This window comes from Hyla sarda, chromosome 3, assembly GCF_029499605.1.
Source record: "Hyla sarda isolate aHylSar1 chromosome 3, aHylSar1.hap1, whole genome shotgun sequence".
NCBI lineage: Eukaryota > Metazoa > Chordata > Amphibia > Anura > Hylidae > Hyla > Hyla sarda.
In genome coordinates, this window is record NC_079191.1 from 330,190,413 (window position 1) to 330,206,238 (window position 15,826).

General features: G+C 46.0%; 1 protein-coding gene across 4 annotated transcripts in view; it reads right to left on the reverse strand.

The window, feature by feature from the left end:
* ESR1 (estrogen receptor 1) overlaps positions 1-15,826 on the reverse strand; it is a 305,869-nt gene that overhangs the window by 215,608 nt on the left and 74,435 nt on the right. Inside the window, exon 1 of one of the 4 annotated variants that reach the window (XM_056567297.1) lies at positions 2,314-2,331. The exons of the other annotated variants lie outside the window; for them this stretch is intronic. The gene's annotated coding sequence lies outside the window, so the exon portion shown is untranslated. Of the gene's footprint in view, positions 1-2,313; positions 2,332-15,826 lie in introns of those variants that run through there. 4 annotated transcript variants of the gene reach the window in all.

Consider the following 15,826-nt stretch of genomic DNA (forward strand, 5'->3'; position numbering starts at 1 on the left):
CTGTGGACCCATGAGGTTAAAATTGAACTTTTTGGCCGGAATGAGCAAAGGTACATTTGGAGAAGAAGGGGAACAGGATTTAATCAAAAGAACCTCTGTCCAACTGTTAAGCATGGGGGTGGATCAATCATGCTTTGGGGCTGTATTGCAGCCAGTGGCACAGTGAACATCTCACGAGTAGAAGGAAAAATGGATTCAATAAAATTTCAGCAAATTTTGGATGCTAACTTGATACCATATGTGAGAAAGCTGAAGTTAAAGAGAGGATGGCTTCTACAAATGGAGAATGATCCTAAACACACCTCGAAATCCATAGAGGATTAAATCAAGAGGCGTAAACTGAAGGTTTTACCATGGCCTTCACAATCTCCTGACCTCAACATAATTTAAAATCTATGGATAGACCTTAAAAGAGCAGTGTGTGACAGACAGCCCAGAAATCTCAAAGAACTGGAAGACTTTTGTAGGGAAGAATGGGCAAAGATACCTCAAACAAAAATTGACAGACTCTTGGCTGGCTACAAAAAGCGTTTACAAGCTGTGATACTTGCCAAAGGGGGCAGTACAAGATATTAACTCTGCAGGGTGCCCAAACTTTTGCAGACTCCATTTTTTGTTTTCTGTTATTTTGAAAGTGTACATGATGGAAATAAAATCTAACTTTTGTTGACATATTATACGAATGTGTAATTTGATGCCTTTTGGAGATTTTTCCATCTTCCCTTGGCTTCTTTATGCACATTAATACAATTTTTTTTACCTGGGGTGGCCAAACTTTTGATCCCCACTATATATCTCCCATACAGAGCTGCATCATGGATAAATACAAACAAAAACAAATAAATGCAAACCTTCAGCTGTTGCAAAACTACACCTCTAAACATGAACTGACAGACTGTGCATGCTGGGAGTTGTAGTTTTGCAACAGCTGGAGGCACACTGGTGGGAAAACACTGAATTAGGTAACAGACTAACTCAGTGTTTACCCACCAGCGTGCCTCCAGCTGTTTCAAAACTACAACTCCCAGCATGTAATGACAGCCGCTTGTTGCCGGGCCTGCCTGGTAGTTTTGCAAGTTCTGGAGGGCCACAGTTTAGAGACTGCTGCACAGTGATTTCTAAACTGTGGCCCTCCAGATCTTGCAAAACTACAAATCCCAACATGCCCAGACAGAAAATGGCTGTCTGTGCATCCTGGGGGTTGTAATTTTGCAACAGCTGGAGGCACACAACTACAACTCCCATCATGCCCAGACAGCCATATGCAGCCGGGCATGCAGGGAGTTGTAGTTTTGCAACATCTGGAGGACTACAGTTTGGAGACCATTGTGTATTGGTCTCCAAACTGTGGTCCTCCAGATATTGCAAAACTACAACTCCCAGCATGCCCAGACTGTCTGGACATGCTGGGAGTTGTAGTTTTGCAACTTGTTAGGGGAAGGGCACTTAACCCCGGCATCATGGCTGCCACCACCGGACCTCTGGACACCGGCCGCTCCTACGATGCTGCCACGCACCCGCCGAACCTGCCGATCCCGCCGTGCGCCCTCCACACACCCGCCGCCCCTGCACACCCGATCGCTGATCAGGTTAATCAAATGGGGTCCTGGGGTGTCGAACGGGAGTGGTCTCCTGCCGGACACTTTAGCTAATTAACCCGATCAGCGCAGCGCATTTAATGAATGCCGTATATGTACGGTGGAATGCGTGAAGGCATCGTGTCATGTGCCGTATATATACAGCATTCTGCGTGAAGGGGTTAAAGTAGCCACCAGAAGATGAGTATACTGTGGTCATAAAGGGATGGACATGGTCAGCAACAATACTCAGGTATGCTGGTGCAGAATGCTTAATTGGTAGGAAGGCACCAAAAGTGAGCTAACAAAAAAATGTCTCCCACACCATTACACCACCATCGGCCTGAACCCATGATACAATGCAGAATGGATCTATGCTTTCATGTTTGACACCAAATTCTGACCCTGCCATCTGAACATCTGTAATCGAGACTCAACAGACTAGTAACGTTCTTCCAGTCTTTCAATTTCCTGTTCTTAGCTGACACTGGGTGTTGTCTTCTACTGCTGGAGCCCACCTGCCTCAAGGTTCTACGTGTTGTGCATTCAGAAATAATATTTAGTATACCTTGGTTGCAATGAGTGCTTGTTTGACTTACTGTTGTTTTTTTTTAATCATCTGAAACCAGTCTGCCTATTCTCCTCTGACATTAAAGGGGTATTCCAGGATTTTTTTTTATTTGACTATACTACAGGGGCTGTAAAGTTAGTGTAGTTCACAATATAGTGTCTGTACCTGTCTCTGATGGCTCGTCTCGCATTCTTATGTGACCTTTGCTCTGGATGTTCATTATTAACAGCATACGAAATGACTCCTGTCTCTGTTATTCCCAGGATGCAGTGGGGCAGAGACACTACCTCACTAGTCAGGTGATGACAGGGAGCCTGTTCTGCTTCAGTGGGTGGTGCGACCACATGGAATTTGTATCAGCTGGAGGCACCCTGGTTAGAAAGCACTGGTCTTTTGCATGACATTCAGCTTGTTTGTGGTTCAGTGGGTGGGGTGGCTGATGTGTGGGAGGGAGAAAAGTGGAATTATGGGATTTGTAGTAAATGAGAAAACTCCAACAGAAAATAACCAGTTCACAAAAAAGAAAGCCACAGCTTTATGGTAATCTCAAAACACAGCCATGTATCCCAAAGACAAGCACAGATCCTTCCTCAGCATGTCCATTACTGTCTAGCAGGTATGTACTAAAATCCCCTTATGGTGGATAATCTCTTCAACAAGGCATTTTCTTCTACACAACTGCTGTTTACTAGATATTTCCTTTTTTGGAACATTCTCTGTAAACCCTGGAGATGGTTGTGATGAAAATCCCAGTAGATCAGCAGTTTCTAAAATACAGAGACCATTCACTTTTTTCCCCATTCTGATGCTCGGTTGAAATTTCAGCCTGTTGTCTTGACCAGGTCTACATGCCTAAATGCATTGTGTTGCTGCAATGATTGGCTGATTAGCTATTTATGTTAACAAGCAATTGAACAATAAATAGTGGCCATAAAGTGGCCAGTAATTGGATACCGTATATACTCGAGTATAAGCCGAGTTTTTTCGTGCTGAAAACGCCCCCCTCGGCTTATACTCAGGTGAACTCTCCGCCTGTCAATCCCTTCTCAGGGGTCTTCCCGGTGAAAATGGACAGCCTGGAATGACTAACCCTCCCCACCGGACGGTCCCTGCAGCATAGATGGCCCGGACCAGCTCACCCTTCCGCTCACCCTTCCTTCCCACCGAGGGGAGGTGAGTAGAAAACTAAAGGGGGGGGGGGGGTCTGGATGATGACGAAGGCCGCAGTGGTCTTCAACCTGCGGACCTCCAGATGTTTCAAAACTACAACTCCCAGCATGCCCGGCATGCTGGGAATTGTAGTTTTGCAACATTTGGAGGTCCGCAGGTTGAAGACCACTGATGAAGGGTTGACAGGCGGTGATGATGAAGGGGGGGGATGATGTCAGGGGGGGGGATGATGACAGGGTGATGATGACAGGGTGATGATGAAGGGGGGGGGGAAATGACAGGGTGATGATGACAGGGTGATGATGAATGGGGGGGGAAATGACAGGGTGATGATGACAGGGTGATGATGAAGGGGGATGATGACAGGGTGATGATGACGGGGGTGTTAATAACGGGGGTCTGGATGATAACAGGGGGGGATGATGTATTTCCCACCCTCGGCTTATAGTCGAGTCAATTAATTTTCCTGGGTTTTTGGGGTGAAATTAGGGGCCTCGGCTTATATTCGGGTCGGCTTATACTCGAGTATGTACGGTATGTAGAGTCAGGAATGGGAATGAATCCTGTCAGGACAAATAGATCCTTGGGAAAAGTTTGACCAAATGGGATCCAGTCTCTTTTTTCCAAAAAATATAATATTCATAGAGTTGCATTTTAGCTATATACAGTAAATATGGCTTTAATTCTATCTAGTATCCCAGGCCTTATCTAACAATATAACCCATGTTTTATGAGGTATATTCAAGGAGACAAAGCAGCAAATGAGCCGGCTAGGTTGACTCTACTCAGGTAACTTTTTTGTACATCTAAAATAAAAACAATAATGTGAATTATGTATCTACAGGGATCAAGTTTCTACCACAGCTGCTGCCTTATATTCTTCTAGCTTTCATGCTGCTTCCTTGACATTTAACAAATGCAAATCCTCTTGCTAAACATTGTGGTCTTCTCACACTATCAATTTTCTGTAACTCACTTCCATTTAAAGTGCGCTGGACACTGGAGATGTTTATGTCATTAACCAAATGCTTTGTTGGGTCATGAGATTTATAGATCAATATCAGAGGACACATCAGTCACACGTATTTTTCTTGGTTTGATATCACAGTTTTAACGAAAAATACAAGTGCATGAAAGCGTATTTGTCAACGAAATATGAAACCCTACGAAAGGTGTGCCATCTAGTTGATAGGGGTAATGAAGGAATACAGCAGGCTCAGAGGTTTGAGTCCATTGTATACATGAGAGGAGTTTTGTTCCACCTCCGTCCCTTCCCAGCAGTTATTGACAGCTACAATGTATACATGTACATATACAGTAGATGGTTGTTAGTCACCTTGCAGATGGGTTGGAGATAGGCAGTGGTGACGTGAGTAGCCTTAACCCCTTAAATACATGGCCAATTTTGGCCTTGAAGACAAGGAAACTTCCGTTTTTTGCTTTTCCTCCTTGTCTTCTAAGATAGTGGTTCTCAACCTTTTTCACGACTGTACCCCCAAAGGGTGAAAGTATGTCCGCGCGCATCCCACACACATAGGTTTGCGTGGAACTTACATGCAAGGGGTACCCGCAGACTAAATAAGTCATAAAAGTACTTAATTTCATAATGGCGTGTGCTTACCTTTCTAATGCGATAATAATGCGATACTTAATACCCTTGTGCAATTATTCCCTCCTCCCTCTGATCCCCTTTTGCCATAATCGGATAAGGGCAAAACGGAATCAGAGGGAGGGGGGAATAATGGCACAAGGGGATTAAGATGGAGGGGGAATAATGATTACCCTCCTCCATCTTAATCCCCTTTTGCCATTATCCCCCCCCCCCTCCATCTTAATCCCCTTTTGCCATTGCCCCCCCCCCCACCCCCCGCCTCCGATCGCCCTGGGCCAATATATGAGATACATACAATAACACCCTCCCATACTGCGGTGTTACATGCTTAGTTTAACATGCTTACCAGGCCTGTGTCTATCCCATTCGGCGGGAGTCGGAGGGCCGCACTAAGGGGTGACGTCCTTCTACGCTGTGCCAGCACCTCCACGCAACTTCAGGGACATAACACGTCAGGCCCAGCAGTCACTGCAGCTCGCGAAGAGTGGATCGCGGCCGCAGCTCTGGCCTCGGTACAATATAGTGAGCTGCCGTGGCAACTGCAGCATTCAATCCCCTCTCTGCGCTGACAAATACTGGCCGATGCATGGCTGGTATTTGTCAGCGAATTGCCGTACCCCCGCACAACCGATGGCATACCCCTAGGCGTACTCCTGGTTGAGAACTCCTGTTCTAAGAGACATTATTTCTCATCCACAGAGCCATATGAAGGTTTATTTTTTGTGCGACCAATTGTTCTTTGTAATGACACCTTTGATTTTACCATAAAATGTATAGCACAATGACATTTTTTTTAATGAATTTTCCCTTCACATGCTTTTCTATTATTGTACAGCTTTAAAAAAAAAAAAAAAAAAAAGTGAAAATAAAAAGTGCCGGTTAGCTCAGTGGGCTGTTCGGGATAGCCACGGTGAAATCACGGCATCCCAAACAGCTTACAGGACAGCGGGAGGGCCCCTACCTGCCTCCTCGCTGTCCGATCGCCGAATGACTGCTCAGTGCCTGAGATCCAGGCATTAGCAGTCAAGCGGCAGAATCATCGATCACTGGTTTCCTATGAGAAACCAGTGATCAATGTAAAAGATCAGTGTGTGCAGTGTTATAGGTCCCTATGGGAGCTATAGCACTGCAAAAAAAAAAGTGAAATAAAGTGAATAAAGATCATTTAACCCCTCCCCTATTAAAAGTTTGAATCACCCCCCCTTTCCCATAAAAAAAAAACACAGTGTAAATAAAAATAAACATATATGGTATCGCCGCGTGTGGAAATGTCCGAGTTATAAAAATATATCATTAATTAAACCGCACGGTCAATGGCGTATGCGCCAAAAAATTCCAAAGTCCAAATTATTTCATTTTTGGTCACTTTTTATATCATGAAAAAATGAATAAAAAGATCAATAAGTCCTATCAATGCAAAAATGGTACCTTTATAAACTTCAGATCACGGCGCAAAAATGAGCCCTCATACCGCCCCATACACGGAAAAATAAAAAAGTTATAGGGGTCAGAAGATGACAATTTTAAAAGTATTAATTTTCATGCATGTAGTTATGATTTTTTCCAGAAGTACAACAAAATCAAACCTATATAAGTAGGGTATCATTTTAATGGTATGAACCTACAGAATAAAGATAAGGTGTCATTTTTACCGAAAAATGTACTACGTAGAAACGGAAGCCCCCAAAAGTCACAAAACTGCGGGTTTTTTTTTTTTCATTTTGTCTCACAATGATTTTTTTTCCGTTTCACCGTAGATTTTTGGGCAAAATGACTGACGTCATTACAAAGTAGAATTGGTGGCGCAAAAAATAAGCAATCATGGATTTTTAGGTGCAAAATTGAAAGAGCTAGGATTTTTTAAAGGCAAGGAGCAAAAAACGAAAGTGCAAAAACGGAAAAAACCCCGGTCCTTAAGGGGTCAAAATTGCCCTATTCTCATCCCCTATAACTTACAGATTTTTCTGTATATGGGGCTGTATGAAGGCAAATTTTTTGTGCGGTGATCTATAGTTTTTACCAATATTTCTTTTGCATATATGAGACTTTTTGATCACTTTTCATTTTGGTTTGTGTCATTGATCATGTGTTTGTGTGAAACAATCATCAGTCGTTTGTTCAAGGGTTGTTCAACCTACTTTTATGTAGTGTGTATGGCCATCTTTAGAGTAACACGTGCCAAGTTTTACTCAGGGGTCAAGTCCTGGGAAAAAAAGGGTGGGAACTCACTCAAGATTTCTACTTAAACGGGTACTACGCCCCTAGACATCTTATCCCCTATCCAAAGGATAGGGGATAAGATGTCTGATCGCAGGGGTCCCGCCGCTGGGGATCCCCACACTCTCCCTGCTGCACCTGGCATTCCTTTGGAGCGTTGGGTGCAGTGCCGGAGGCTCGTAACGTTGTGGCCACAGCCCCTCAATGCAAGTCTATGGGAGGGGGCCTGACAGCCGTCAGGCCCCCTCCCATTGACTTGCATTGAGGGGGTATGGCCGTAATGTCATGAGCCTCTGCCCCCCTTCGCCAGTCATTCGTCAGAGAGCGAAGTTCACTCCATGCACCGGATGTCTGGGGTGCCACAGCCGAGATCGCGAGGGTCCCCAGCGGCGGCACCCCAACGATCAGACATCTCATGCCCAATCCTTTGGATAGGGGATAAGATGTCTAGGGTTGGAGTACCCCTTTAAGGGCTGGTCCTGCAGAACTCCTGCTAATGGGAACTGTGTTCCTGCTGTGGAAAAAGTGCAGGAACTCCATTCCCATGACTTCCTGCAGGACTTGAGCCCTGGTTTTACTGCATATTTGCTGCTGTCTATTTTTCTGACCATTGCAGTCAATGGTTAGCAAAATATGCAGCTGGGTTTGCAACTCATTGACTTCAATGGGTAGAAAAACACAGCAGCAAATATGCAGCATAATACTGCACGTGTAATCCTACCCTTAGAATTATAAAATCTTGGTATAAATTAAACTACTGTATACATATTTGAAGCTCAGCTACAGTATTCTCAAAGTCTGAGTACAGCTGGAAATAGAAATGTGGAAAATAAGACCAAAGATTTTAAATGTTGCTGGGTAACACATCCTGTCATATGCAGAGCGCTGTGTCACGTCCCAAATATGATGAGGCATTGTCACGATGCCGGCTGGCAGGTAGTGGATCCTCTGTGCCAGAGAGGGATTGGCGTGGACCGTGCTAGAGGATCGGTTCTAAGTCACTACTGGTTTTCACCAGAGCCCGCCGCAAAGCGGGATGGTCTTGCTGCGGCGGTAGTGACCAGGTCGTATCCCCTAGCAACGGCTCAACCTCTCTGGCTGCTGAAGATAGGCGCGGTACAAGGGAGTAGACAGAAGCAAGGTCGGACGTAGCAGAAGGTCGGGGCAGGCAGCAAGGATCGTAGTCAGGGGCAACGGCAGAAGGTCTGGAATCACAGGCAAGGAACACACAAGGAACGCTTTCACTGGCACTAGGGCAACAAGATCCGGCGAGGGAGTGAAGGGGAAGTGAGGTGATATAGGGAAGTGCACAGGTGTAAACACTAATTGGAACCACTGCACCAATCAGCGGTGCAGTGGCCCTTTAAATCGCAAAGACCCGGCGCGCGCGCGCCCTAGGGAGCGGGGCCGCGCGCGCCGGGACAGAACTGACGGGGAGCGAGTAAGGTACGGGAGCCGGGATGCGCATCGCGAGCGGGCGCTACCCGCATCGCGAATCGCATCCCGGCCGGAGGTAGTAACGCAGCGCCCCGGGTCCGTGGAACCGACCGGGGCGCTGCAGTGAGGGAAGTGTAGCGAGCGCTCCGGGGAGGAGCGGGGACCCGGAGCGCTCGGCGTAACAGTACCCCCCCCCTTGGGTCTCCCCCTCTTCTTGGGGCCTGAGAACCTGAGGATCAGACTTTTGTCCAGGATATTGTCCTCAGGTTCCCAGGACCTCTCTTCTGGACCACAACCCTCCCAATCCACTAAAAAAAAAGTTCTTCCCCTGACCTTTTTAGAGGCCAAAATCTCTTTGACAGAGAAGATGTCCGAGGAGCCGGAAACAGGAGTGGGAGGAACAGATTTAGGAGAAAAACGGTTGAGGATGAGAGGTTTAAGAAGAGAGACGTGAAAGGCATTAGGGATACGAAGAGAAGGAGGAAGAAGAAGTTTGTAAGAGACAGGATTAATTTGACACAAAACTTTAAAAGGACCAAGATAGCGTGGTCCCAACTTATAGCTCGGGACACGGAAACGGACATATTTAGCGGAGAGCCATACCTTGTCTCCAGGGGAAAAAATGGGAGGAGCTCTTCTTTTCTTATCTGCGAATCTCTTCATGCGAGAAGAAGCCTGTAAGAGAGAATTTTGGGTCTCTTTCCATATGGTGGAAAGATCACGAGAAATTTCATCCACAGCGGGCAGACCAGAGGGCAAGGGGGTAGGGAGGGGGGGAAGAGGGTGACGGCCGTACACCACGAAAAACGGAGATTTGGAGGAAGATTCAGAGATTCTGAAATTATACGAGAATTCGGCCCAAGGTAGAAGATCTGCCCAGTCATCCTGGCGGGAGGAAACAAAATGTCGTAAATAGTCACCCAAGATCTGGTTAATTCTCTCTACTTGTCCATTGGATTGAGGATGGTATGCAGAAGAAAAATTTAATTTAATCTTGAGTTGTTTACAGAGAGCCCTCCAGAATTTAGACACAAATTGGACGCCTCTATCCGAGACGATCTGTGTAGGCAACCCGTGAAGACGAAAAATGTGTACAAAAAATTGTTTAGCCAACTGAGGCGCTGAAGGAAGACCAGGAAGAGGGATGAAATGTGCCATTTTGGAGAATCGATCAACGACCACCCAAATAACAGTGTTGCCATGGGATGGGGGTAAGTCAGTAATAAAATCCATACCAATCAGAGACCAAGGTTGTTCGGGGACAGGTAGAGGATGAAGAAAACCAGCGGGCTTCTGGCGAGGAGTCTTATCCCGGGCACAGATAGTGCAGGCTCGCACAAAGTCCACCACATCAGTCTCTAGAGTCGGCCACCAATAGAAGCGAGAGATGAGTTGCACAGATTTCTTGATGCCCGCATGACCTGCGAGATGGGAGGAGTGACCCCATTTGAGGATCCCAAGGCGTTGGCGTGGAGAAACAAAGGTCTTTCCTGGAGGAGTTCGCCTGATGGAGGCTGGAGAAGTGGAAATCAGGCAGTCAGGAGGAATGATGTGTTGAGGAGAGAGTTCAATTTCAGAGGCATCTGAGGAACGAGAGAGAGCATCGGCCCTAATGTTTTTATCAGCAGGCCGAAAGTGAATTTCAAAATTAAATCGGGCAAAGAACAGAGACCACCTGGCCTGACGAGGATTCAGCCGTTGGGCAGACTGGAGGTAGGAGAGGTTCTTGTGATCGGTGTAAATAATAACTGGAAATCTTGATCCCTCCAGCAGATGCCTCCATTCCTCAAGTGCTAATTTAATGGCTAGAAGCTCTCGATCCCCGATGGAGTAGTTCCTCTCCGCCGGAGAGAAGGTCCTGGAAAAAAAACCACAAGTAACAGCATGCCCGGAAGAGTTTTTTTGTAGAAGGACAGCTCCAGCTCCCACTGAGGAGGCATCAACCTCCAATAGGAAGGGTTTAGATGGGTCAGGTCTGGAGAGCACGGGAGCCGAAGAAAAGGCAGACTTGAGTCGTTTAAAGGCGTCTTCCGCTTGAGGAGGCCAAGACTTGGGATCGGCATTTTTTTTTGTTAAAGCCACAATAGGAGCCACAATGGTAGAAAAATGTGGAATAAATTGCCTGTAATAATTGGCGAACCCCAAAAAACGTTGGATGGCACGGAGTCCGGAGGGGCGTGGCCAATCTAAGACGGCAGAGAGTTTATCTGGGTCCATTTGTAGTCCCTGGCCAGAGACCAAGTATCCTAGAAAAGGAAGAGATTGGCATTCAAACAGACATTTCTCTATTTTGGCATAGAGTTGATTATCACGAAGTCTCTGAAGAACCATACGGACATGCTGGCGGTGTTCTTCAAGATTGGCAGAAAAAATCAGGATATCGTCCAGATATACAACAACACAGGAGTATAGTAGATCACGAAAAATTTCATTAACAAAGTCTTGGAAGACGGCAGGGGCGTTGCATAGACCAAAGGGCATGACCAGATACTCAAAGTGTCCATCTCTGGTGTTAAATGCCGTTTTCCATTCATCCCCCTCTCTGATGCGGATGAGATTATAAGCACCTCTTAAGTCCAGTTTGGTAAAAATATGGGCACCTTGGAGACGATCAAAGAGTTCAGAGATGAGGGGTAGGGGGTAGCGGTTCTTAACCGTGATTTTATTAAGACCGCGGTAGTCAATGCAAGGACGTAGAGAGCCATCTTTTTTGGACACAAAGAAAAATCCGGCTCCGGCAGGAGAGGAGGATTTACGGATAAAGCCCTTTTTTAAATTTTCTTGGACGTATTCAGACATGGCAAGAGTCTCTGGGACGGACAGAGGATAGATTCTGCCCCGGGGTGGAGTAGTGCCCGGGAGGAGGTCAATGGGACAATCATAAGGCCTGTGAGGAGGTAGAGTCTCAGCTTGTTTTTTGCAAAAAACGTCCGCAAAGTCCATATAGGCCTTAGGGAGACCGGTTACATGAGGAAGCACAGGGACACGGCAAGGTTTACTGGGGACCGGTTTTAAGCAGTCCTTGGAACAAGAGGGCCCCCAACTCTTGATCTCCCCAGTGGACCAATCCAGGATTGGGGAATGGAGTTGAAGCCAGGGAAGTCCAAGAAGGATTTCAGAAGTGCAATTGGGAAGGACCAACAGTTCAATCCTCTCGTGATGAGATCCGATGCACATTAGAAGGGGCTCCGTGCGGAAACGTATAGTACAGTCCAATCTTTCATTGTTTACACAATTGATGTAGAGGGGTCTGGCGAGACTGGTCACCGGGATGTTGAACCTGTTGACGAGAGAGGCTAAGATGAAATTTCCTGCAGATCCAGAGTCCAGGAAGGCCACAGCAGAGAAGGAGAAGGCAGAGGCAGACATCCGCACAGGCACAGTAAGACGTGGAGAAGCAGAGTAGACATCAAGGACTGTCTCACCTTTGTGCGGAGTCAGCGGACGTCTTTCCAGGCGGGGAGGACGGATAGGACAATCCTTCAGGAAGTGTTCGGTACTAGCACAGTACAGGCAGAGATTCTCCATGCGGCGTCGTGTCCTCTCTTGGGGTGTCAGGCGAGACCGGTCGACCTGCATAGCCTCCACGGCGGGAGGCACAGGAACAGATTGCAGGGGACCAGAGGAGAGAGGAGCCGGGGAGAAGAAACGCCTCGTGCGAACAGAGTCCATATCCTGGCGGAGCTCCTGACGCCGTTCGGAAAAACGCATGTCAATGCGAGTGGCAAGATGGATGAGTTCATGTAGGTTAGCAGGGATTTCTCGTGCGGCCAGAACATCTTTAATGTTGCTGGATAGGCCTTTTTTAAAGGTCGCGCAGAGTGCCTCATTATTCCAGGATAATTCTGAAGCAAGGGTACGGAACTGTACGGCATACTCGCCAACGGAAGAATTACCCTGGACCAGGTTCAACAGGGCAGTCTCAGCAGAAGAGGCTCGGGCAGGTTCCTCAAAGACACTTCGAATTTCCGAGAAGAAGGAGTGTACAGAGGCAGTGACGGGGTCATTGCGGTCCCAGAGCGGTGTGGCCCAAGCCAGGGCTTTTCCAGACAGCAGGCTGACTACGAAAGCCACCTTAGACCTTTCAGTGGGGAACTGGTCCGACATCATCTCCAAGTGTAATGAACATTGGGAAAGAAAGCCACGGCAAAACTTAGAGTCCCCATCAAATTTATCCGGCAAGGATAGTCGTATTCCAGAAGCGGCCACTCGCTGCGGAGGAGGTACAGGAGCTGGCGGAGGAGATGATTGCTGGAGCTGTGGTAGTAACTGTTGTAGCATAACAGTCAGTTGAGACAGCTGTTGGCCTTGTTGCGCAATCTGTTGTGACTGCTGGGCGACCACCGTGGTGAGGTCAGCGACAACTGGCAGAGGAACTTCAGCGGGATCCATGGCCGGATCTACTGTCACGATGCCGGCTGGCAGGTAGTGGATCCTCTGTGCCAGAGAGGGATTGGCGTGGACCGTGCTAGAGGATCGGTTCTAAGTCACTACTGGTTTTCACCAGAGCCCGCCGCAAAGCGGGATGGTCTTGCTGCGGCGGTAGTGACCAGGTCGTATCCCCTAGCAACGGCTCAACCTCTCTGGCTGCTGAAGATAGGCGCGGTACAAGGGAGTAGACAGAAGCAAGGTCGGACGTAGCAGAAGGTCGGGGCAGGCAGCAAGGATCGTAGTCAGGGGCAACGGCAGAAGGTCTGGAATCACAGGCAAGGAACACACAAGGAACGCTTTCACTGGCACTAGGGCAACAAGATCCGGCGAGGGAGTGAAGGGGAAGTGAGGTGATATAGGGAAGTGCACAGGTGTAAACACTAATTGGAACCACTGCACCAATCAGCGGTGCAGTGGCCCTTTAAATCGCAAAGACCCGGCGCGCGCGCGCCCTAGGGAGCGGGGCCGCGCGCGCCGGGACAGAACTGACGGGGAGCGAGTAAGGTACGGGAGCCGGGATGCGCATCGCGAGCGGGCGCTACCCGCATCGCGAATCGCATCCCGGCCGGAGGTAGTAACGCAGCGCCCCGGGTCCGTGGAACCGACCGGGGCGCTGCAGTGAGGGAAGTGTAGCGAGCGCTCCGGGGAGGAGCGGGGACCCGGAGCGCTCGGCGTAACAGGCATGTTAGCTCTCCCAATGCACCATTGGATCTAAGGCAGGGAAATAACAAGCAGGCTATTCTACAACACCAGCAGCAATACATGTGCAATGCTGCAAAAAAGACTGCAGTACATTGTACATTCTTTTATTAGTTAATATTATGTATCTCCTGCTGCTCTGTGCAGTTCAGTGTAGCAAGAAATGAGACTGAAGTATATTAGTATTCAGCCCCTGGGCCACACATTGTGCTTCACCCCCCACTATTTTTAAAGTAATATGTAGTATGGCCTTGAAATCATGACTTGTTAGTCAAAATAAAAAATTCATGAAAAAATAAAAAGTGCTGGCGTACAGCAATGTTATGTATCGAAAGAATGTAAACACTATTACTAAAATATTCATTCAAGACTTTCCATCTCAGAGTGTAAGCGTCTCATTGTTGAAATGCCTTGTGCAACAAAACACATTGGGGAAGATTTCTCAATAACTACTACAAAGAAATAATGCATTTGCCTAAATAAACTAACTAGATTCCACCTCTTAATTTAGCAAACCAAAATATGAACGTCTACGAACAGGTGGACTTTATTTAAAAAAAAAATAAAAAATAAAAAAGTCTTTAAAAAAAAGTGGTTACTATAAAAAAAACTAATTAAAAAAACAACTTATACTTACCTTTCCCCTCCACCGTTACTGTCACAGAGATCTGTGCCGATGCACAGGCACTTGCTTGTTAAGTCAATCAGGAAGGACATGAGCTTATGGTGACCCCGAATACATGTTGTGCATTGGGACAGAGCTCAGTGACAGCAGTAGTGGTGGGTGAAGAAAGTATTATAGGTTACCTGCTTAGCACAGGTTTCTACGCATCTCACATTGTCATTATGTTATATGTGCCCTTATATGATATTTAATACTGTGCATTTGATTAATATGTCTTTATTTATTATTCTTTGTTTATTAGTCTTCTATTCCAATAGATGCTCTGTTAAGTGACAGTGACTTAGTTAGATATTGTGCCCTATGCCAAATAGATGGTGCTATTTACTGAGATACCATTTGTACTTTGAGCAGAAATGGCCTATAAGTCTATACATTTCTTTCTGTGCTCTCCATAAGAAGAAACATCCTCCCTTTGGTCTCTTAACCCTTCAAGATATCACCATTGTTATGTTCATTATGAGCATTTTGCATTGTAATTTTATTCCAGTAGATGGTGCTATCTGCTATTATTATGACTGGTATGATTACATATTTTATTTTGTGATCAAAAGGGGCTGCTATCATTGTGATTCATAAGTATTTAACCCCTAAACAACATTACACGTAAGGCACATAGTACAGTACATGCATGGCCCACTGTGCAACAAGGCTATGACACTTCGTACACTTTAAGTGATGGCTCTTATCACAGTCCACACAGTAATTACGCTGATGTTGGTCATTAACCACTTAATGCTGCAATGTGACAGGGGCTGGGCCTGTTATCTGTCTGATTTTTACCTTTCGTAGGGTCTGGTTATATGGGATTCCATGACAGCCAGTTGACTTCTGGAGGCCTCCATGCTAGCAATCTTCTAACAGATTCTGCCTCAGTCTGTACTAGCAGAGCACAGATCATACAGATCAATGGTTGCTTATAAAAAATTCCCTATGAAAAATTCAAAAGCATAGCTAAAAATAATAATAAAAATTAATATTGAAAAAAAAAACAAAAGTTAAAAATTATCTGGCTCACTATAACTAGTATAACACTCCTGAGCTTACCATTAATGCTCTCATACCATAAGAGCCAAAAGTAGATATAGTAAAAAATAAATATAATAGGGCTCAAGGATATGGACAATGGTAAATAAGATAAAGCAATATACATTTATTAAACAAATATTAATTAAAAAACATCCAATCAATATGTCATATATAAACAGGACTGCACACCACAGGGCCCTTGTGAGTACAGGAGCTGACTAATTCAATCAGTCAGACAGTAAACAATAATGTACAATTAAATAATAAACGCCTCCCAGTTCAAAATTTCGGAACCGTATATGATACTTATGTGATACTTACTGGATAATAATCAAAATATGAGCTTGCAATAGTATAAAACTTAATCACATAAGATGCTTTGTATCATACACTTAAAATGT